The sequence below is a fragment of the Paroedura picta genome, chromosome 4 (genome assembly GCF_049243985.1).
Source record: "Paroedura picta isolate Pp20150507F chromosome 4, Ppicta_v3.0, whole genome shotgun sequence".
In the NCBI taxonomy this organism is placed as follows: domain Eukaryota; kingdom Metazoa; phylum Chordata; class Lepidosauria; order Squamata; family Gekkonidae; genus Paroedura; species Paroedura picta.
The window spans coordinates 100,734,059-100,757,703 of record NC_135372.1 but is presented as its reverse complement, the minus strand read 5'-3'; the positions used below and the strand labels follow the sequence as shown (position 1 = coordinate 100,757,703).

At 42.2% G+C, this 23,645-nt stretch overlaps 1 protein-coding gene across 4 annotated transcripts in view; it reads right to left on the bottom strand.

Annotated features, from left to right (window-relative positions):
• CNTN2 (contactin 2) overlaps nt 1–23,082 on the bottom strand; it is a 68,556-nt gene extending 45,474 nt beyond the window's left edge. The window contains exon 1 of one of the 4 annotated variants that reach the window (XM_077334688.1): nt 23,054–23,082. The gene's annotated coding sequence lies outside the window, so the exon portion shown is untranslated. Of the gene's footprint in view, nt 1–5,916; nt 6,049–22,754; nt 23,031–23,053 lie in introns of those variants that run through there. The other 3 variants (XM_077334687.1, XM_077334690.1, XM_077334689.1) reach the window with 3 other exon arrangements.
• Nucleotides 23,083–23,645: the final 563 nt, after the last annotated feature.

The following is a 23,645-nucleotide window of genomic DNA, read 5'->3' as shown; positions in this document are numbered from 1 at the left end:
CTCTGTTAACTGAAAAGAAACACACCTACTCTATTAAAAATTGGTCCTAATTCCTTTTTGCAGCAAAGAGTAAAAATACTAAGGAGTTCTGATCCTTAGTGGTGGACCAGAAACACTCACCTAGTTCCCCTATTCAGCCTGTGGGATGGGTTCAACATTATACCAAACTCTTCAGTGATATATCAATAACTCAACCAGTTGAGGATAACTTAATACTCTTAGATGTCCCAGATTGGCACCCAGTTACTTAAATTGGGATACAAATTATATTCTCAGTATGGCCCTGGCCCAGATGGTCTGCCTGTCAATTTGCTGAAGACCAGTCTTGATTGGTGGATGGAGCCTCTTGCCTAATTGTTTACAATGATTGACAAATTTGGTATCCTTCCTGATTCATGGCTAAATTATAGTTCCAATTTTCAAACAAGGTAATCACAATAATCCAGAGAATTACCATCCCATAAACTGCTATCTGTATTTGGGAAATTATATTCCAAGCACCTTTGGGGAAAACTAAGAGAATGGATGGATGCACAAAGCCTACCAGGAGAAGAAGAAATTTAGATCATTGTACTACACTGTCTTTCCTTGCTGAGAAATATATGAGTCATCCAAACGGAAAGCTCTGTGCTGCTTTTATTGATCTGTGTGGTGCATTTGACTCCATCCATAGACAAATATTGTGGGAGAAGCTATTCCAACTAGATGTGGAGGAGAAATTCTTTTTTCTTTTGCATAAACTCCACTCTTCAAATCAGGTTTGACGAGAAAGGCTCTCAAAGGATTCCTATGACCAAGGCAGTTAAACAAGGTTGTCTATTACCACCCTTTTCTTTTTATTCTGTTTCTATCAGATTTACTAACTTATGTGTCTAGAACTGATGGCCATGCCTCTAAACTCAACTCTCAGCCCATGTCTTTGTTATTATAGGCAGATGGCACCATATTTTTTCTCTAAATTAGGCTTAAGATGCCTTTTAATGTCATTTGTTGTTTACCCTAATCTCTATCCATCAACTTTGAGAAAACTAAAATCTTGGTTTTCTCCAAGTCATGGAAATGTCACCATTGGAAAGTTGATGGGAGAGTTATTGAACAGATTAAAACCTTTAGATACCTTGGTGTCCTTTTTCATTGTGAACTAAAGTGGTTTTCATACTGGAAGCAGTCCCTTGTCTTGGCTGAAAAACAATTGGCAACTCATCTTTTCTGCACTGTGATTTTATTTTTCTTCTATTAGTGCAGTGAATGGTGGGAGGGGCCACTGGGCTTTGGTTGGTGGTTGATGGATTGTTTCACTTGTCTTGGCCAAATGCCTGGTGAAGAGTTCCCTTTTGCAGGCCCTGTGGAATTGTTTTAGCTCCAGCAGGGCCCAGATGTCATCTGGGAGCTCATTCCACCAAGGAATGAGGGGGCAAGACTGAGAAGGCCGTGACTCTGGTCAATGACAGACGAGTTTGGGCCAATTTACTTACAGATTTTCATTGCTCTAAATGGTCCTTATTCTTCATAAAATTAATACCCTTGGCACTGATATTAAACTACTAGCTACTCACAAAAAACTTGTATACTCCAGACAATCAAGAGAAGGATCTGGGACACTGGGCAATAAACCATCAATGCCGGAGTCAACCATATTTTTTTTTCCTTCCTTTTTTGGCCTTCTTTTCCGAAGAAATATACAGCCCAGTATTCTGTTAATTTACTAAACCCTTTCCTTCGGCATGCATTCATGCTGGCTAGAATAAATCTCTTTCTCTGGGCAAGACTGTTTGGGAGATATCAGAATATTCTTTATGATCAAAGGCTGTGTTATTTTCATCTTGGCAAACCTGAATCTATTTTACATATATTGTCTTCTTGCCTATTGTTTTCTAAACAGTGTTCTTTCTTGTTAGACCCCCTTTTGTGGACTAATAAATTATCTGCTCATGGCACCAAAAAGTCATTAACGGATATATCTCCTGAAGTAACGGAATGCATAGCAGAATTTTTAGCCATTGTGGTCTGAGAAAGGGCACGAACACAAAATATCCAGTAACTGGGTTCCTTGTTTCTTAACAGCAAATGGAGTACTAAAGCAATTATGGATACTGAGATTTGCTAAGTGCAATTGTTATATTTTAAACCAAAAATCCAACATTTTGTTCACTTTTGTGTATATATTTTGTATCTAAACCATCTGTAATGATGGTTTTATATGCTAATAAAGGTTTACTGGCTGACTGACATATGGGATGAAGTCATTCCCATCATTTTTAATTCACATGAGAAACAGTGTCCCTTGTTTAATTTCTGCAGGTCAGACTGCTATTAAAGGCACAGGCGAAAGGCCAGAAAAACCAGATGGGAAATATAGCTAGTGTGAGATGTGTTTATTGGAATAAATTGCACAGGTTCCAGAGGACAGAATTGTGACTATTGTGCTACTGGCCATTATAAAGTGCCATCTAATCCAAAAACCCAGAGCACAATCCCTACAGTACTTCTTATTACGGTTTATGGGCAGTTGTTTTGAACCAGCATGGCTGACAGTTTCCTTCAATCTCATCCATGAATTTTTAATTAACTAATGAAGCTGCCTTACACTGAATCAGACCATCAGTCCGTCAAGGTCAGAACCGTCTACCCAAAGTGACAGTGGCTGTCAGGCTGAAGTCTTTCACATCATCTACTACCTAATTCTTTTAACTGGAGATATTGGAAATGGGACCTGGGATCTTCTTCATACCAAGCAGATACTCAACCACTGGACCATGGCCTCTCCCCCAAGAAAGCAGGATTACAGAAATCTTATTTTATTCCAATCATACAAGCTTTACCTGACTACATCTGAATTTATTTACCTATCTTTAAAAAATTCATATGGAGAGTTAGGGCTGCCAGTCACCAGATGGTCCAACAAGCTAAACCAAATCCTCAGCAGAGGTGAAACAAAGTATATCCAGTGTAAACTGTCAAACACTCTCTTGTTCTCTTCTTTGTGATATGTCTGTCTGTATCTGGGCTTGGGTGCTTTTGCAGTTCTTGCTTCTGACACATTTTTTTTGTCAAAAAAGCAAAGCAGCCAGAATAAATTGAGAAGAGAAGGGAGAAAAAAGAGGGCTGCTTATCTCCGTCCCTTCCTTCTATGTTTTCTCAAAAAGCCCATCCTCCCTTCTGATTGGCAAGAATGGTTAAACCACCCTTCTATTGTCTCTTTGCCTCTGATTTCAGTTTCCTGTGACTACTTTTCATGAAAAATTCAATAGCAGGCTTTCTTAAGAGAGCCAAGTTTGGTGTAGTGGTTAGGAGTGCGGACTTTTAATCTGGCATGCCGGGTTTGATTCTGCACTCCCCCACATGCAACCAGCTGGGTGACCTCGGGCTCGCCACGGCACTGATAAAACTGTTCTGAGTGAGCAGTGATATCAGGGCTCTCTCAGCCTCACCCACCCCACAGGGTGTCTGTTGTGGGAAGAGGAATGGGAAGGCGACTGTAAGCCGCTTTGAGCCTCCTTCGGGTAGGGGAAAGCGGCATATAAGAACCAACTCTTCTTCTTCTTCACTAGAGTTTCATGAAACCCTGGGGTTTCTTGGTGGCCCTGGAAGGGTTTGCTGAATGGGTGGGAGTTAATTAATTTTTAATATATTTTAAACATTTGTTTAAATTTATTGGGTGAAATGACTCCCTCCCCACAATGGCTACAGGTGGGCCTGGAGGGGGTAGGAAGGGGAGGAGAGCTGGGTGGGCGTGTACAACCATATTCTCAACCATATTCTGCATGATCATGCCACTTTTGGGGTTTCTTGAGCCTGAAGAATGTGTCAGGGATTTTTTAATGGTAAAAAAGTTGAGAAAGGCTTTTCTATAGGAAAGATGAATCCCAAAACTGCCTGTATTGTGTTATTAGACTATTGCTGCCAGTCTAATTAGACAATACCTGATGGTCCAATGTCTGATTCCATATATTCCAGTTTGACATTGGATGGGCATGAACTGAAGCTTGTTATAAATTTTGCAGTTTGTGAACTGATGTTCTGAAGAGCTGAACTGAAGAGCTGCCACAATCTCCCATGAATTTTGATACAAGTTGTGGAGGTTTATGAAGAACCGAAACCTGGTGTATAAGTGGCTCTGAGCCATTTAAACACCTGCTTTCTGCTCTTCATGAAAAAAAGCTAAGCTATATGACTCTGACCTTTCTGCTTTCTGCTTCCTGCCAAAAGCCATGGCAAGTAGAAAGCAGAGAGTGAAATGACTCCAGGCCATTTAACCCCCTGCTTTCTCCTCCCTGCCAAAAACAGCTGGGCACAGAAACTAGGGTTTTAAAATATAAATGCATCATGAACCAAAATGAATCAGTTCAAGGTTCAGTTCATGGTTCGGCCATGAACCATGAACTGAACCTCAAAAATGGAGTTTGTGCCCATTTCTAGCTGCATGTGTTCTCTACATCTTGTAGTATAAATCTACCAGAAAATGCAAAACAGCAGTTTGCCATTACAACTTACTCCATTGATATCCCAGTCTTTACAATTTTTCCTCTGTGATCAAAAGAAGAAACTGGGCTGAATAGGCCAAGCCAGAGCAGTTTCTGGCAGGACCAGAGATGTGAAACCTGGGGGGATCTCTATATTTTCTCTAGATAATTTTTAGGGCTATTTTCTGTTTTAGAATGAGTGAAAGGCTTTTTAATACTAGTTTCCAGTCACTCAGAATATGAGGTATGAAGCTTTATTTATGTATGGCAAACTACAAGATCACAAAATGAAAACTTCTGTGTAGTTTATAGATGCACAACATATCTTTAAAAATATGTTTGTTTAACTGTGATTAATTTTACCTATGAGTAACGTGTTATAAACATGATACAGGTTTCCAAACCCTTTGTCATTCTCCACGAGGACAATTCTAGGCAGACAGGATTGCCAACTTCCAGGTGGGGCCTTATGATCTCCCAGAATTACAGTTGATCTCTTTACAGTGATGAAGTTCTCTTGGATAAAACGACTGTTTTGAGGATGGCATCTTTGACATTACACCCTGCTGAGGTCCCTCCTCTTTTCAAATCCCACCTTTCCCTGGCTTTATCCCAAATCTCCAGGAATTTCCCAATCTGTAGTTGGCAACCTTACAAGTAGGATTACACCCTCCTAAGTCAGTTGAAGTAAATGCACTTAGAAAGGTGCAGCTCTGTCTGGAATTACCCTGTCTCTTTGAACCCAGAGTTTTCATCTTCTCTTCATAACTTTTTTGCCATTTTGACTATAAATTTGTCTTCTAAAAATCCACTTGTCTTGAGCAAAATCCCAGGAGCATCAGTAAGCTGAAAACTAGAATGATAAGAGCTGACCAAACGAACCTCAGGAGGTTTTATCCTCCCTAAGACACAAGACTTGATTGTTATTATGGGTTTAATCCTATGTAACGTAAACATTAGTGGTTTCTCTCCAATACATTCAATCAGTACCTGGCAAGGGACAAGGACCTCCCCACATACTTATTCTTTGCAAGCGGCATTATATTCTGCCTTCTCCTGTTCACAATTCTCCACTTTTCATCTGCAGAACTAACCACAATATTGATCATGCATTTGTCTTTTAAACGAACTTTAAAAACCCATATGTTGAAACCTGGTAGGGGGCAGAAGGGGGATGTATAAGAGGTCGTAGCTTCCAGGCATGCTTGAGCCCTGGCACTTCTGTGTTAAAGAAATTAACCACCATGCGTTCAACAAGCATGGGTTTGCATGTCTAAACACTGTGGTGCTGCTCTATAACCATTCTGAGCTGCTTCTTATCATATCCTTAGGCTGTTTGTGCACAACTGCCAGCAAGCCATGCCTCCATCTCTCTTTTCTGTCACTGTCACTCACAAACACTTGCCAAAGTCCCTGTGGAAACTAGCACACCTGTGTCAGGCCAAGCCCTCACCTTATCTTGCTGACTGGCCTTTTCAAATCACTTCACATCTCTGTTCATGCTCCTTTGCTCCTCATGTGATTCACACGTGCACTTCTTTTGCATTGTTCTGATTTGTTCTGACAAGTGGTGGGAACAGGGCTACAGGGCTTCGTAGCACTCCGCTTCCTTGGCAATAACTCACTTCTGCCCCTCCTGAGTCTGTCAGCCTAGAATGAGGAACTGGGGTTTAACAGAATGAGATGGGAGGCTGTCTCGAGCAAGGAAGGCAATGTATTAAAACAGAATAAATGAGTGCAATTTAATCTCCTGTAGTCAGGAGACCAGCAGAGGAGCTGTGCAGGGGTGTTATTGCTCCTGCCGCTGCAGTATCCCATTCCTGATGCCCTTCTTCTGGCCGGAGGATGGAGGCAGGTGTTTCGTGATATGTGGAGATCCATTTGTTAAATCAAAAGATGCTGCAGAAATGAGGTGAGAGCTTTAGAAACTTGTACCTTCATTTGCAAAGGCCACACGATGACTGGTGCTTTTATCCACTGTCCTTGGAATAAAGTAAGAATATCTGTACCTGATGAAAATAATTCCTGCCCCAGGTTTCAATGTCCCTCACATTTTGAAGCGTTCAGACTAGAATTGCTGCTGACATTGCCAGTGTCAGAATTTCAGACAACTTGGTAAGTCTCACTGAAAATAAAATTTAAAAAAAATGAACTCTCTCACACACAAATGAACAATAAACATGTTAGGCTTTAAGATGCTATAAAATTCCTGGTCATTTACCTATAATAGATTGGCATGGTTGCCCCTTAAGAAATACCACCCCTCCCCTTTAACATGCTGCTAATGACATTTGGCAGAATAAAGAATTTGTACACAAGTACAACATATACACTAGCTTATTTATTTGTTTGTTTATTATATTCATACACCACTCTCCCTTTTGGCTCAGGCATATAATATAAAGAAAACTTATTTGTGACATATTAGTGCACAATATTAGCACTCTCCATGGGAAAGGAATACAAGATTTGAAGTGAAAGATTTTTAAAACTCTTCAAGCAGATGTTCCAGCCACTAGAAACCACCATTGACTTGTTCCTGCCGTTTGTTCAAACAAGTGTATGTCAAGTGCTTCAGGATGTGGGGAGTACATCCAATGCACAGTGGCTGCGATCAAGGGCAGGATTTGGGACTGTCTCAAATGACATTTTGGCTACTCTGCTGCACACATCTTGTCACCAAAAAATTTCTAGAATTTTAACAGTCCATAAATGGCAGCAAAGCTTTTAGGCTCATCCAGCTTTATCTGAATTTTTCTATGAGGGCTCAAGGATACAGGAAACTGGGGCCATTGCTAAAAAGCTAATGGAATAACAATCTCTTCTATAGATCTATTAACTGGGAGAGTATTTCTTTGTTTTTATCACAGCAATTTGTTGGTTTTCTTCTAGGACCCTGGAATATATTCATCATTGAGGAGGTAGGGCTGGATGTTTAGATTCTACTTTTTCACAATATTTCTACCTGTTGGGATGAGATCCCGGAACACAGAGAAAGGTGAACAAAGTGTTAGATTGCAATTAGTATTCCCTCGTTTCAAAGTTTGCCCTTTGGCCTTGATTTCAAAGCATGTTTGCTGCTGAGATACAGGGTTAGGGTTGGGTCATTGAAAGGCTGCTTTTAGATTTCCATTTGCTGTGCCCACTCTTGTGAAGGGCAGCAGCCCACTAGCTCAAACTCAGGATCAAATTACTAACATTATTTTGATCTTCTTTAATAATAATTACTCTATGTTGACAAATCTAACTGCCCACAGTTAGTTAAGATGATGAGCATCACATGTGTTGTTGAAGAAGCAATCTTCCCACAGAGATCTGGAATAATACAAGGCTGGAAATTCCATGACTGTTATTGAATTTCACTCTTTCATTTCTGCTATATGTAATATATACATGTTTCAACATTTTTTAAAAACATTAAATAACAGCACTAGCAAAAGTATTGAATAAGGAAGACAGCACTAATAGATGACAAGCAAAAATAACCTTGATCTTTTCCCAAAATTTTTTCTTACTTCCTCATTTTGCTTGCCATTCTGAAGATTATGCCACACTGTGCTAACCTCCTCCTCCCCCCTTCCTATGTATCCAAAATTCTACATCAAGAAAAAAAAACTTGCTTCTTTAAACCTGTAAAAATTATTCCGGTTGTGCAATTTGCATACAGGTGCTAATTTTGCACAATTTATTTTTTTCAGAGAGGAAGGAGGGCAAATCACTCAGCATGGGTAGAAGACCCATTTCCTGACTTGGAGTAAATTCCACCTAGCCACCCTTTAGGCTTCTGAGATTTCTCCAGACATTCTCACATGTCTTCAAGCCCACTTCTGCATACTGGATAGCTAGAAACTGAATACAGAATGGTGAATTTTGCACACAATACTGGTACTACACTTACAGTATTTGCTGGCATATAAGACTACTTTTCCCCCCTGAAAAACATGCCTCCAAGTGGGGGGATCATCCTATATGCCGGGTGCACTTCAGTTGGGATAGACATAGCTGCCCATAGTGGCCCATAGTACTGTAATGTAATGTAACAAACTCTATATTTTGAGTGGAAATGTTGGGGGGTCATCTTATACGCCCAGTCATCTTATATGCCGGCAAATACGGTAGATAGAACAACTGTAGAAAGCAAGCAGCACTGCACATGCTCATCTGAATTTGACTAGATCAGGGTCTGTATGACTTCCTTCTACAGAACTTGTCCATGAACAAGATGGCTTTTAGGCTGGAGAACAATGATGGCTATGCCAGTTCAACATTGTTATGAAGATCACAGTTTTGGTGTCATATACACCAACCGTTTGGCACCCTACCACTTTCTTGTCAAAACCCATTACTTATCAACTGAGGAACATACTAGCCTTCTACAGATGATTCATTTGCAAATATATACCCAATGTGCATACAGAGGTAGTAGGCATGAGTGAAATAGTCCCACACTCTGACTCTAGGTGATTAGCAGCTTGTAAGCGTGACACCTATGGGTGGAAGGATGTGTATACATGTATATGTGTAAGTACTGTTCACATAATTGGGAATGCTTATTCTCTAATATTACTAATCCCAGGGTAGGGAGCCTATATACATTGACTTCTACCACACATAGCTGCCATGCTTGTATGTTGTTGATCACACAGAAGCAGAGATGATATCCAAATCTTCATGCCCACTCATGTTGTACATGTATTAGATAACACACTGATTAACCATAGAGGACTCTGCTGTGTGTCAAATATGATCAGAGGAGGTGTGAAAGGTATATGATGGTTGATGATTACTTTACCCAGAATCTAAAAAAACCCCTCAGTTACAGAAGAGTCAGGCACAACCACACAGACCTAATACTTCATAGTAAGGTTTAAAAATCCCAGCCACAGGCAAACACATTCTCATTGGATGCAATAAAAGAAACTGTCTCCTCAGCCTGGCAAAGGAGATACACACTTGGAATCAGTTTCCCTGCATTCAGTCTCTTGCCAGATTGAGAACTAAATGCGGGTTGGATCAAGATATACACCCAGTTGGACATCTACATTGTGATTTGCATGTCATACATCCATTAAGACTCTCATAGAAATGTGTTCTATGGATTATGGGATATGTAGTTCAAAACAGAAGAGCCTCTTGTGGCGCAGAGTGGTAAGGCAACAGAAATGTTGTCTGAAAGCTCTGCCCATGAGGCTGGGAGTTCAATCCCAGCAGCCGGCTCAAGGTTGACTCAGCCTTCCATCCTTCTGAGGTTGGTAAAATGAGTACCCAGCTTGCTGCTGGGGGGTAAATGGTAATGACTGGGAAAGGCACTGGCAAACCACCCCGTATTGAGTCTGCCATGAAAACGCTGGAGGGCGTCACGCAAGGATCAGACATGACCTATTGCTTGCACAGGGGATACCTTTACCTTTTACCTAGTTCAAAACAGACATGACAAGTACATGAAAGTAAGTTGTGTAAATGGTTGGCTTAAAAACAAAGTGCTCAGACCCCTTTATGATTGGGAGAAAGCTACATGATCATCCCCTTCCCTCTTTCCCAGCTCATTTCCCACCTCCAGAAAAGACAAATGGGATTGTTTTTGCCTGCCTGAGTTGTGAGAAGGCTGGATGTGGTAACTGAAGCCCCCAAAAAACCATTGTGTGTAAATGGTTGGCTTAAAAACAAGGTGTTCAGACCCCTGCATGATTGGGAAAAAGCTCGTCGGTCACCCGCCACCCCCTTTCCCAGCTCATTTCCCACCTCCAGAAAACAGAAACAGGGCTGTGCTTTGCTTGCCTGATCCCAAAAAGAATGTGGGCACTTTGCAGAAGATTTTATTTTACCTTTGACACTGATTGCACCATAAAAAAAAAATTATTCGGAGCAGGAAATGGAAAGGGGAGGGTGGGTGCGAGGGAGGGACAATGCTATTGCGACTATCATGCCTCCCCACCCCCCATGCGGGCTTGTCTCTGATTGCTCACCGATGGAATGCAAGATAAAAAGTGGCAAATCCACTTTTCGCAATTTCCCTCATCCCGGAGGAAATTTGGGCAAAACATAGGCCAGCCCCTGGACAGCCTTGGGATAGAGGCAACGTCTTGTGGAAGGGGCTCTAAAACCTGCCAGCAACCAGAGGCTGTCCAGGGGCAGATTCCTTATGCGGAAATGGTCTTACAATTTACAATTGGTCAGAAGATCCAGAACTTAAAAAGGACCCAGCTGAATCAGACCATAAACTCATCTAATCTAGTACTCTGTTCAGTGTCCAACCACCTGCCTCGAGGAAGCCCACAAGCAGGAAGACTGTAACACCATCCTCCCTTCTGTACTCCCCAACAACCGATATGAGGCACTACGCCTCTGGTACAGGAGAGAATAGACAGCCATCATGATCAATAGCCATCATAACTTCCACTGATAGCCTCATCCTCCATAAATTTGTCAACTCCCCTTTTAAAGCCTTCCAAGTTGATAGTCCTGTGATGGAGAAGTCCACAATTTAACTGCACTTTCAGATGTACTTCCTGTTGTCTGCCCTGGATCTCCAACCATTCACTTTCAGTAGATGCCCCCAGTTTCTAGTATTATGAGAAAGGATTAAAACCTTTCCCCTGTCCGCTCTTGTCACATCATGCAAAACTGTATAAGACCTCTGTCATGTCTTCTCTTACGTGCCTTTTTTCTAAACTAAATGGACTTAAGTATTTTAACTGATCCTCATAAGGCAGCTACTCTAGTCCTCTAATCAGTTTAGTTGCTCTTTTCAAGCTGTACAATATCCTTTTTCAGGAGCGGTGACCAGAACTGTACACAATATTCCAAATGTGATGTGATCTCATCATGGATTTGTATAAGGGCAGTTTGATGATGGTGGTTTTAGTTTCTATTCCTGTTCTAATGATAGCCAGCATGGATTTTGCTTTTTTTCACAGGAGCTGCACAATAGATTGACATAGATTGATTCTAATTTGCTATCCACTACCACCCCAAGATCCCTTTCTTTAATCTGTCACTGCCCTCCCAAATCCCATCAGAATCTATATGTGAAGATGGTATTATTTGTCCCAATATGGATCAATTTACGCTTGCTTGCTTTGAATTTCATGTGCCATTTTATTGCCCATTTCCCCAGCTTGGGGAGATCCTTTGGGAGTTCTTTACAAAGTTCCTTTGGGAGTTCTTCTTTTGTATCAACCACCCTAAATAACCAGCTTAAATTCAGTGTCATCTGCAAACTTGGCCACTTCACAACCTACCCCTAGCTCCAGGTCATTTATGAAGACATTGAAAAGCACTCCCAATGCAGATCTCTGAGGGACTCTGCGGCTCACTTCCATCCACTGGGAGGGCTTATGCATTAGACAGATATGGAAGAGATATAACATATTTATATGGTTTACATGCTTATAGTAAGTGATTAACTTTTTAAGGGGAAACAGCTTTGATTTCATGAGCACACATAACTTTAGAATGCCACTGGAATTAAAGAGGAAGAAACTGCCATGCTCCTTCCTTAGCTAATAATGCACTAGCTTTCCTCCCTCCCTTGCAAGATCTTCAGCTGCATTCTGCTTTTGCCATTTGGCAAGCTCTATGTGCCCATTTTTCTTGCCTTGCTTGACAGGAATGATAGAACTTAAAGCAGGAAACTCACATTGGCTCAATATTCTGGTTGTTTCAGATATATTCAATAGTTCCAGGATTCATTAACTACTTACTTAACTTTGGCTCTGCTGTATGTTGTATATCACTGATTTCTTAATTCCTTAATGGAAACAGACTGCAGCTCAAAATCAGCTAGGTGATTAATGTCTCCAGACTTCTTCCCCCTCACTGGCTGTGAAGCATCAAATTATACTCAGAATTATAAATGGTTTTCTTAAGCTCAGCATTTTAAGAAAAGTTAGTTGCTATCTGGAATCTCCTTCCTCTTTCATTTAGGAAAGTATCATAAATATGTAAAAATCAATAGCATCTTTAAATATAATTTGAATTATAATGCTAGAATTCAGATCTGACTTTTTTGAAAGTTGACCTTGATTGGTTTAGTGTCAAAACAAATCTGAAGTAGTATTGACTAACTTTAACGCATCCATCTCCAAAAAGAAGCACCCATGGCAATGCTGACTTCCTTTCACAGTTCCACAACAATAATCTGTATCTGTTCCCTGTAAACCGCCCTGAGCCTTCGGGGCAGGGCAACAAATATAAATAAATAAATAAATAAATAAATAAATTTATTTATTTACAATGAGAATACAATGGTCATAGCAAACACTCTTTCCCAACAACCCAAGAGACGACTCTACACATGGACATCGCCAGACGGTCAACATAGAAATCAGATTGACTATGTGCTCTGCAACCAAAGATGGAGAAGTTCTATACAGTCAATAAAAACAAGACCAGGAGCTGATTGTGGTTCAGATCATCAGCTTCTTGTTGCAAAATTTAGGCTTAAATTGAAGAAAGTAGGGAAGAGCATTAGGCCACTCAGGTACGAACTAAATCATATCCCCGACGAATATAAAGTAGAGGTGACAAATAGATTTAAGGAATTAGATCTGATAGACAGAGTGCCTGAAGAACTATGGACGGAGGTTCGCAACATTGTACAAGAGGTAGCAACTAAAACCATCCCAAAGAAAAAGAAATGCAAGAAATCAAAATGGCTGTCTGAGGAAGCTTTACAAATAGCTAAGGAGAGAAGGGAAGTGAAAGGCAAGGGAGAAAGAGAAAGATACACCCAATTGAATGCAGAATTCCAGAGAAAAGCTAGAAGAGATAAGAATGCCTTCTTAAATGAACAGTGCAAACAAATAGAAGAAAACAATAGAATGGGGAGGACCAGAGATCTTTTCAAGAAAATTGGAGATATGAAGAGAACGTTTCATGCAAAGATGGGTATGATAAGGGGCCAAAATGGTAGGGACCTCACAGAAGCAGAAGAGATTTTTAAAAGGTGGCAAAATTATACAGAAGAACTATACAAGAGCGAGCTTAACATCCCTGATGACCACAATTGGGTAGTTACTGACCTGGAGCCAGACATCCTGGAATGTGAAGTCAAATGGGCCTTAGGAAGTCTGAGCAACAATAAAGCTAGTGGTGGTGACAGCATTCCAGTTGAACTATTCAAAATCTTAAAAGACGATGCAGTAAAAGTACTACACTCAATATGCCACAAAATTTGGAAAACTCAACAATGGCCACAGGATTGGAAAAGGTCAGTTTACATTCCAATTCCAAAGAAGGGCAATGCCAAAGAATGTTCAAACTACTTCACCATTGCACTCATTTCTCATGCTAGCAAAGTTATGCTCAAAATCCTACAAGCTAGGCTGGACCGAGAACTTCCGGAAGTACAGGCAGGATTTTGAAGAGGCAGAGGAACTAGAGATCAAATTGCCAACATACGCTGGATCATGGAGAAAGCTAGGGAGTTCCAGAAGAACATCACTTCTGCTTCATTGACTATACTAAAGCCTTTGATTGTGTGGAGCACAACAAATTGTGGCAAGTTCTTTAAAAGATGGGAATACCAGAGCATCTTATTTGTTTCTTGAGAAATTGATATGCAGGTCAAGAAGCAACAGTGAGAACTGAACATGGAATCACTGATTGGTTCAAAATTGAGAAAGGAGTTCGGCAAGGCTGTATACTGTCGCCTTGCCTATTTAACTTGTATGCGTAGCACATCATGAGAAAGGCGGGATTAGAGGAGTCACAAATTGGGATCAAGATTGCAGGGAGAAATATCAACAACCTCAGATATGCAGATGATACCACTCTAATGGCAGAAAGTGAAGAGGAACTAAAGAGCCTGTTGATGCAGGTGAAGGAGGAGAGTGCAAAAGTTGTCTTGAAACTCAGCATCAAGAAAAAAAAGATCATGGCATCCGGCCCTCTGAATTCCTGGCAAATAGATGGGGAAGAAATGGAGATAGTGATAGATTTTATTTTCCTGTGCTCCAAGATCACTGCACATGGGGACTGCAGCAAAGAAATTAAAAGACGCTTGCTCTTGGGGAGGAAAGCTATGGCAAATCTAGACAGCATCCTAAAAAGCAGAGACATCACCCTGCCAACAAATGTGCGTTTAGTCAAGACTATGGTATTCCCAGTTGCAATGTCTGGCTGTGAAAGTTGGACCATAAGGAAGGCCGAGCGTCAAAGAATTGAGGCTTTTGAACTCTGGTGCTGGAGAAGACTCTTGCGAGTCCCTTGGACTGCAAGGCGAACAAACCGGTCAGTCCTAGAGGAGATCAGCCCTGATTGCTCTTTAGAAGGCCAGATACTGAAGATCAAACTCAAATACTTTGGCCACCTCATGAGAAGGAAGGACTCCCTGGAGAAGAGCCTAATGCTGGGAGTGATCAAGGGCAAAAGAAGAAGGGGACGACAGAGAATGAGGTGGCTGGATGGAGTAACTGAAGCAGTAGGTGCAAACTTAAATGGACTCCGGGGAATGGTAGAGGACAGGAAGGCCTGGAGGATCATTGTCCATAGGGTCGCGATGGGTCAGACACGACTTCACACCTAACAACAAACAAACAAATAAAGGTATTCCCAGCCTGAAGCTGGCCATTTAGAGCCTGCAACACTACACCATCAGTGTTGGCTGACTGTAAATGAGGTTCAACTCTGTACCTGTACGCAGTGTTTACTCTAATTCCTTTGCTGATCAGCTGCTGGGTGAAGGACACTGTCTTGCTGGCTGGCATCTCACCCCCACAAAAATATTGGGCCAGCAGCCAAGACAATCAGAACATCACAAGGCTGCAGGGAAGAGAAACGGCCACAGTGGTGCTGGGGTGTATCTGAACCTCAGCTATCTCAGAATGAGAAGTTTGTGCTTGGGTGGCTCCTTGTGGGTCAAAAAGGAGGAGGGAGCAATTGGCCAAGATGAAGACAGAGGACTCAGGGGAACATGCTAAGGCTTGATTGGGGTTGAACTATATGGACAAAGCAATCTTCATAAGAAGCATTGTTTTAGAGCAGGCTTTCTCAACTCTGGAGTTTCCTGACAGTCCTGGAAGGGTTTCCCAGTGGGTGGAAGTTAATTAATTTTGTATCTTTTTAAAGTTAAATATGTATCAGGTGATATGACCATATATGGTCACATCAACCTACTACCTCCCTGTCAAAATAGCCAATGATGGGCCTGGAGGAGACGGGAAGGGAAAGGGCTCCCTTTTTTTTGATGTCTGCTTGTCTGGAGGAGACGGGAAGGGAAAGGGCTCCTCACACATACATGATATGAATTTCCATTTGTATTACAGTAAACGTTTGCTACGTGGTGATAATGACTGCTCTATTTCACGTTGGCTAGGATAGGCTTTTCAGACATGTCACTGAACTAACAGAAAAGGATTTTTTGAAGAGGAGTGGGTATTTTTTGATGGAAAATTGTGACTGTAGTCCTTAAGCTATTATATTGCTATATAAAATACCACTGTTGGGGAAAACAGGGAAGTATTGAGAAAAACAGAAATAAAGCTCATGTATAGTGAATTCGTATAGAGCCTCTTGTGGCGCAGAGTGGTAAGGCAGCCGTCTGAAAGCTTTGCCCATGAGGCTGGGAGTTCAATCCCAGCAGCCGGCTCAAGGTCGACTCAGCCTTCCATCCTTCCAAGGTCGGTAAAATGAGTACCCAGCTTGCTGGGGGGTAAAACGGTAATGACTGGGGAAGGCACTGGCAAACCACCCCGTATTGAGTCTGCCATGAAAACGCTAGAGGGCGTCACCCCAAGGGTCAGACATGACTCGGTGCTTGCACAGGGGATACCTTTACCTTTATAGTGAATTCGTATGGCCAATAAATCTGCCCTGTGCTGGCAGTTCCAAATATAAAATTATATCATCAAGCAGCAGGTTTGGTCTGGATTGCAGATTGGATCAAAGAATAGTAAAAGTTGAATCAGCAGACTTACAAAAAGGTCTACATAACTATTTATGGATAAAGAAATCAATGTAAATGATTGTAATACAAGAAAGGAGTCATATAATTAGAGATGGACTGAAGAAGAACAGAGCTGTTTTTTTGTACCCCACTTTTTCCTACCTGAAGGAGTCTCAAAGCAGGTTATATTCACCTCCCTTTCTTTTCCTCACAACAGACACCTTGTAGTTAGCTGAGACTGTGAGAGCTCTGAGAAAACCACGATTGTCCCAAGGTCACCCAGCTGGCTGCAAGTGGAAGAGGAATGGGAATCAAATCCCATTCTCCAGATTAGAGGCCACCACTTTTAATCATTACACTATGCTGGTTTGTTTAATGGAATATACAGAGTCCCTCAAATTCTCTACTTATGTCCTCAATAGAAGCTTATCATGATAAAAATTATGAGAAATAAATGTGATTTTTAAATATACTGCAATATGGTAAATGCTCAGTGGAAACTCAAATCCTAGCAAAATATTAGAGATGAAGGAATTAATATTCAATGGCTACTACATTTCCAATCAGTTTCAAGATTAAAGAAAATCATCAGCATAGAAGAAGAGTTGGTTCTTATATGCTGCTTTTACTCTACCAAAAGGAGTCTCAAAGCAGCTTACAGTCGCCTTCCCATTCCTCTCCCCACAACAGACACCCTGTGAGGTAGACGAGGCTGACAGAGCCCTGATGACACAGCTTGGTCAGAACAGCTTTATCCGTGCTGTAGCGAGCCCACAGTCACCCAGCTGGCTGCATGTGGGGGAGGAGCAGCGAATCAAACCAAGCTTGCCAGATTAGAAGTTGGCACTCTTAACCACTACACCAAGTTCAGAGAAATGCATAAATTCAAGCAACTCATTACAAAACAAAAAGATCATTTATTACAATGGCTTATTACTTCAGCTAAGAAAAATTAAGTGGATGTAGAATTTGGGAGAGCAAATACTTATGCATCAATAGAAATGGCTACAAGGGAAAAAAATAAGTGTACAGTTGGTCAGGCATTAAGAGAAAATTGGTACAAAATGTTTTTCAGATGGTGTATTACTTTAAAGGACATTGGGGAAAGTAAACAACAATTATAAAGGAAAATATCGGAAACTCTTCTTCCAATATATTAAAAAAAATATAATAGGAATATTGTCATATAAATTACCAAAAGATTTGTTATATATATTGTCAGCAACTAGAATTATCTACACAGCAAAGTAGAAATCAGATGTCTGTCCAAGTTTAGAAGAATGGGAAAATAAACTTACTGACTATGCAGTAACGGCAATATTAACAACTTATTTGAGAAACAGATCAATTTCAAAATTCAACGAGACATTGTGTTTATTATAAAAACAAATTAACCTAGAATGAATAACTGTTTAAAAATTATATAAAATGCATTGTAACATATGTAAATATATTATATTGCAGAAATAGAATGAGACCAAGTTTGAATATAAAGATATTAAAAGTTTGAAAATAAACTCCTTATTTCCAATGTGAGATAAATAACAGATTCTTTTTATTAATTGAATTTATTAGGATTTGTGGCAAACATGTAAAAAAGGAATATGGAATGTGTAGTAATGATGAAATTAATAATATAGCTGTAAAACATTAAATTTAAATTTGAAATTTAATGTGACTGAAGTAAGACACATTATATTTTATAGAGAATGTTTTTGGGATTATAATGAAGGAGATGTTGGAGAGAATACTTCCTGTTCTAGAGCTATATAATTTGCTATGTAGCATCTCACTCTTTCTTTGTGTCTTTTTTATATTGTTTATTTTGTTTTTTAAAAAGAAAAAAGAACATCTGCCCTTAACAGAGCTGGATGGTTAAGAGAGACCAAAAAAAATACAAACACAAATTAGCTGTTAAAAAGAAAGAGCACTTTTCTATAGGCTTGGTCCAGCACAGGTTCTGCCATGATGGGTCTAAAACAATTGCTTAAGGTTTTTGCTTTCTTAGAAATGCCAATAAATTATAATGGAAAAAGATCAAAGATGGGAAGACATATATTAACCCAGAATAACAGGCTTTGAAAAGTAAGAAAATAATAATTAGCAAAGAAGGGAAAAAACAAAAGAAATTTGAAGAGAAGATGCTGGTCATTCTCCTTAAGTAAGTGGAGAAAATGGAATGTACTATTTGATCAAATTCAGCATCAAACATAAGAGTGGAATCAAATACAGGGGGGGAACAGAAAAGAAAAAGGACAATTATTCTGTGCCAGTGGGACAGAGATTGTCTGCCAGTCACGCCAGAGCATTATGCAATTATGATTACAGCTCTCCAGAAAGAGTTGATCTCTCTGAGAGTCTTCCTCCCAAATTCTAATCTTGTTTAACCTAAAGTAGTGCAAAAGAGAAAGCAAAGACCTTTGAGACACCAAGAGAAAGGCATCTCTGTGAAAGGATAGGAGAATGTTGTTGTATGCCAAATCTTTTGATTCCTAGTAGCTACTGCAGATTTAGCAACTAACTAGAGGGGTGGGGGAAAGCTACCATTTTAATAGAGACTTAATGTGATGTTATTTAACTGGTGCTGTGATGCCATGAAATGTTTCAGGTGTCCATTTCCACACTTTCTATTATAGGGGCAGGACATTTTCTACCAGTCCTGCAGGCAGCCATCCCACCTTCTGTAGAAGATACCAATACCATTGTCCATTATAGAGCAAGCACAGCAGATGATTGTAATTGCTTAGCCCTGCCACACATACACAGTGTGCCAATACCTACCTAATATGGACTGAGTGAAAACAAAGCCAGAAACTAATGCTTGATTACAAGGTTACCCATTTACTTTACTCTCATCCTAGGCAACAAGCTTGAGTTTTCTTGCTGTGATTCCTCTCCCAGAACCCTGACTAATGTCTTGCTCTCATCCGGACCTTGGCCTCACCCAAGTCTGCAAGTAAGCAAAAGATCCCTGACTGAGGCCAGTCTGAGTGGACGGTAAGGATCTTGATGGACTCATGGTCTGTTTCAGCATAAGGCAGCTTCACAGGTTCATGTGTGTTCATATGAACAAAGAAGTCAAATTATCCATTTCTGTTCATCGGAATTTCTGGTGTACAGCAAGATGAGGATAATTTTCTTCCTTCTTTAACAAGTAAAGGATGAACATGAGTTAGATCCCATCTAAGCTCCATGCCCAGAAGCACAACTCCTGAACCTCCCCCTCCTGAAGCAGCCCAAGCTCCTCCTGAAATGTTACTCCTGGGAGAAAGGGGATCTCAGGAGCAACATAGGAGAGCTGCCATGGAAGAGGAATTGCTCTGCATCTTGCACACATACATCTTTTTTATGGGATCCAGCCCCATGTGAGGATTTCATGTAGGGAACAAAAAAATGAAGTGGTTTGTTTGATCAGGGCAACTATTCACGACTTCAGTTGCTTTTAATGTCAAATATGAGATTTACAAGCTTTTAAAAACCTACGATGGGGGGAGCTGATGAAGGAAACCTGTGTCCCATCTTGGAGAAGATAGGAAGCTGAGCAAAATGGACCATGGACCCCTGGTCTTTATTTTGGGTGAAGTTCTTTAACAGTTACAGGAAAGGGAAGGCTTTTCTCATCACTGCCTGGGGAAATGGCATGGTAGGGAGAGACTTAAATCCCTTCCCTGGGACTGTGGCCCCAATTAAAGTGAGGCTTCCTCTTCAGCTTCTCTTTTTGGCCAAGGGATGCATTTGGGGATCAGATCGTCATGTATTTTGGCCCTCCATTCCTGGATTAAGAAAAGATTAATCTAATTTCTGAATGCATACAGGACCTTGGTACCAACATGCATAACAGCTATGATATTAGAAATGGAACATAACAAATAAAGGATGGTGGGATTTTTGGGATCCAGGCATGCAATCTGGCATGTTCCCTTACACTTTGGATTGAATCATCATCAACCACACCTATACTGAGCATAACCACTTTGCCTAAATAGCTAGCCACCTATGCATCTTTATAATCAGCGGGGTTGTTTTCCAGTTTATCAGACACTCCAGGCTGGTTCAAGCATGTTTTAACCATATGACCAAAGCAGCCTTCTTAGTAGCTGCCCGAGAGAACAGAAGAGGCAGCTACTAACCTGGCAGGTTTGATGGAGTGAGAAATGAGATAACTTTTCCCCCCTCAACTTTTGTTCAGTAAAGAAAACTATTTTGTTTTGTAATCCAACTTGTTCTTAGCAGCTTGTTCTTGACTGTATCTTGAAATATTGCCAAGGTTGATATGTTCTATTCTCAAGGCTAGAAGCAACTGTCTATATTATGTAGACCCAGTAACGGAGAATTGGGAAAGAGACAAAATTTGCCTTTTCTGACCTTTCCGGGAAGCTGGCATAGGGTGATCCAGTGGGATGTGCAAGGGGGTGTAGACCCCAGGTTATTGGCTTGACCCAAAATGCATCATCCTTCCCCACCTTCAATGTAATATTATAAAGTCTCATGCAACCCTTTGTTCTGTACACAGATTTGGGAACCCCCAATATACAAAAAGGTCTTTTTTCTCCATTTGATTCTGTGGGATGGGCAGAAGGTACCCTGATTTGGTCTTTGGCTATCAGGTTTGCTTGCACCCAGATGGACTAAGGATTTGGAGGTGGGGGTGGGAGATACAATTATGTTGACTTTAAATTCAGAAGAAAGTGTGAGGTATGGTTTGAATAAAGGACAATAGCTCACATATTGGCAGTTAAATTCTTAGGGGCTGACTTGGGAGGAAGGAGTGGCTGCCATAAATCCTGGCACTTTACAAAATGTGGTAGATTCATTTTGTACAAGAATGTCTAGACTTGGGATCCACTAAATCTTTGTGGTGCTACAGGTTCTGGAATCAAAACTTCAGTACATGGAGGAAATAAATCCAAGTGTGTTAATTTATCAAATGACATTGCTTGGTCTGCATTATTAATATATATGAAACAATGAATGTCTACCATGAAGCTCCAAAGTATGGCCTACAAAGAGCTGAAGGATAGTTTCAATGATTTGATCCCAAAAGCTAAACTGAGACCTACAGGCTGTCTCAAACAAGGTTCCTGAGGCATCATTCATGCTTTTGTGGATTAGTCTTCACTTTGTTGGTTACATCAAGTTGGTTACATCAACTGACAGATTTTTACATGTGTCACAGACACACATGTATATAGGGAAAAGTTTGTGGGAATGAAATTTATTTGTGGGAATTTATTACCACAACTGAAGGGTGGTTGGACAGGATACTCAACAGGTCATTTACAATCCATGCACATAGACAGAGTTGTTTCAAGGCACGTTAATCCACAACACAGACTTTTTGCTGGAAAGTCAGTGAAACAAGTTTGCATGCTTCTGGATGAAAAAGCAAGGGTGACAATCTAGAAGCTCTATCTTTGCCACTAGCTTTAAGCATAAAAGCATATGTGACCTGCCTAGTTCAGGCCTGCACCAAGGGAAAATCCAGCCCATCACCTATGTGTTGAGGCTCCCCAGCTTCTTGACACTTGGGAAGTCCCAAGAACGGAGAAAAACCTGTAGCCCCTGGTGGGCCACCAACATACCTGCGGGCTTGTTTTCAGCTTGGTGCATGATCCTGCGCAGGTCTGGTTAACATCTAAATAATATACCTGAACACATATCCCTTCTCTTTTCCTCACCCTCAGGAAGCCCATCTTTCCAGGGGCCACCCCACCCCATCCTAAATGTACCATAGCTTTTTCTACAGCCACCTCCTGCAGCTCTAAAGTCCTAAAATGGACCAGAGAGGGGACGTAAACACACAGAACACCCACACACCCGACGCCAGCCCTGCCTTCCGCTGCAGTCCTCACGAGGAGCGGAGAGGAGACGGTCCGTCTGCAGCGCGCCAGAACTCCAAAGTGTTCCCATCCTTCGCCTGGTCCCTATCCCAGACCTCTCCCGGGCCACATTCGGAGGCGCCTTCAGTCACACCCACGGCGCCACTCGCTCCGCTCCCCAAGTCAGAAAGGTGGGACCCTCAACCAGTCCTTGTGGTGCCCCCCCCCCCAGCAACCATCTCCCTGCAAGTAAGGGCACCGGGAGAGAATCCCACTGGCCGCACCTTCCTGCCTGACAGCCCTCCCGCTTTCCCAGCCGCCTCTCTCCGTCGCCAGCCTCTCCCGCCCGGGATCGTGCCACCCACCCGCGCAGGATGGTGAGCCTCACTGATGTCATGGCTCTCTCCCCGCCCGCCCCCCGCCCCCCCCCCCGGAAAGGGCTCTCTGGCAGAAGGGATAGAAAGTTCGCGGGTGCCGCGCGCGGCTTTCCGCAATCCAAGCCGCCTCTACGAAACAGAATCAGGAGCCCCGAGGTCCCCCCCGCCCAGCCCAGCCCAGCCCAGCCCAGCCCAGCCCCGCGCCTACCTTGGGCGGCCAGTGGCTGGATGGGCACGTGCTGGCGCGTGGCTGGGCCGAGGGAGCCCTTGGTTGCAGCAGCCCCCTTCCCGTCTCGCGCCTGCCCTCCTTCTGCAGGTGAGCCTTGCGCTGGCGCCGCCGCCTGCCTGTGTGGTGTGTGCGCGCCCTGAGCCACTGCAGCGGCTCCGCATTAGGATGTGCTCCGCCCTTCCCCCGGCACGCGCTCTCTCTTGTCTCCACCCTCCTCGCCACCCGCCTGCCAGGGGCCGCCTGGAGAGAGGGGTGATCTCGTCCCCCCTCGCCTTTACCTCATTTGCCAGGCCCAGTCAGAACTCGCGAGGGCGACTGGCGGCAGCATACATAATACATGGGCTTCCTCAGTCTGGCGCTCCTGCGGCCGGGAACCTCGGAGCCCTCGCCCAAAGACGGCCCGTTGCAACGCTTCCCCAGCCTGCCCGCCGTCGTTAGGGCCAAGAGAACCCCCGGGTTATATTCGTTGCTCATCCTGGCTGGTCGCCGCCTATCCGGCCCCGCCAAAACGCCAAGGGACTCTGCACTTGGAGTCCCGTCCCCGCCGAGCCACGGTTCGATGCCACAGCTGTGGGTGGAACACAGAAGTTCATGGCAGCAAGGTCTTGAGAAACAGACTGATAACGGTTTTCAAATGATAGGGCTTCTGTTTTAGGTCCAAACACCACAACTCGGGGTAGGCTTTGTCAGGCTTGAAGGATAAGCCCACTAGGGCAGCCTGTCCCCATCTTTTACCATTGAGAACCCCCTGAAACATTATTCAAGAGTTGAGAAATCCAGAAAGGAAGTCAGCAGGCCACACCTTTCTGCCACCTGGAAGTCACATGTCACCAGAAGTGACATCACCAGGCCACCCATACTGCACATAAA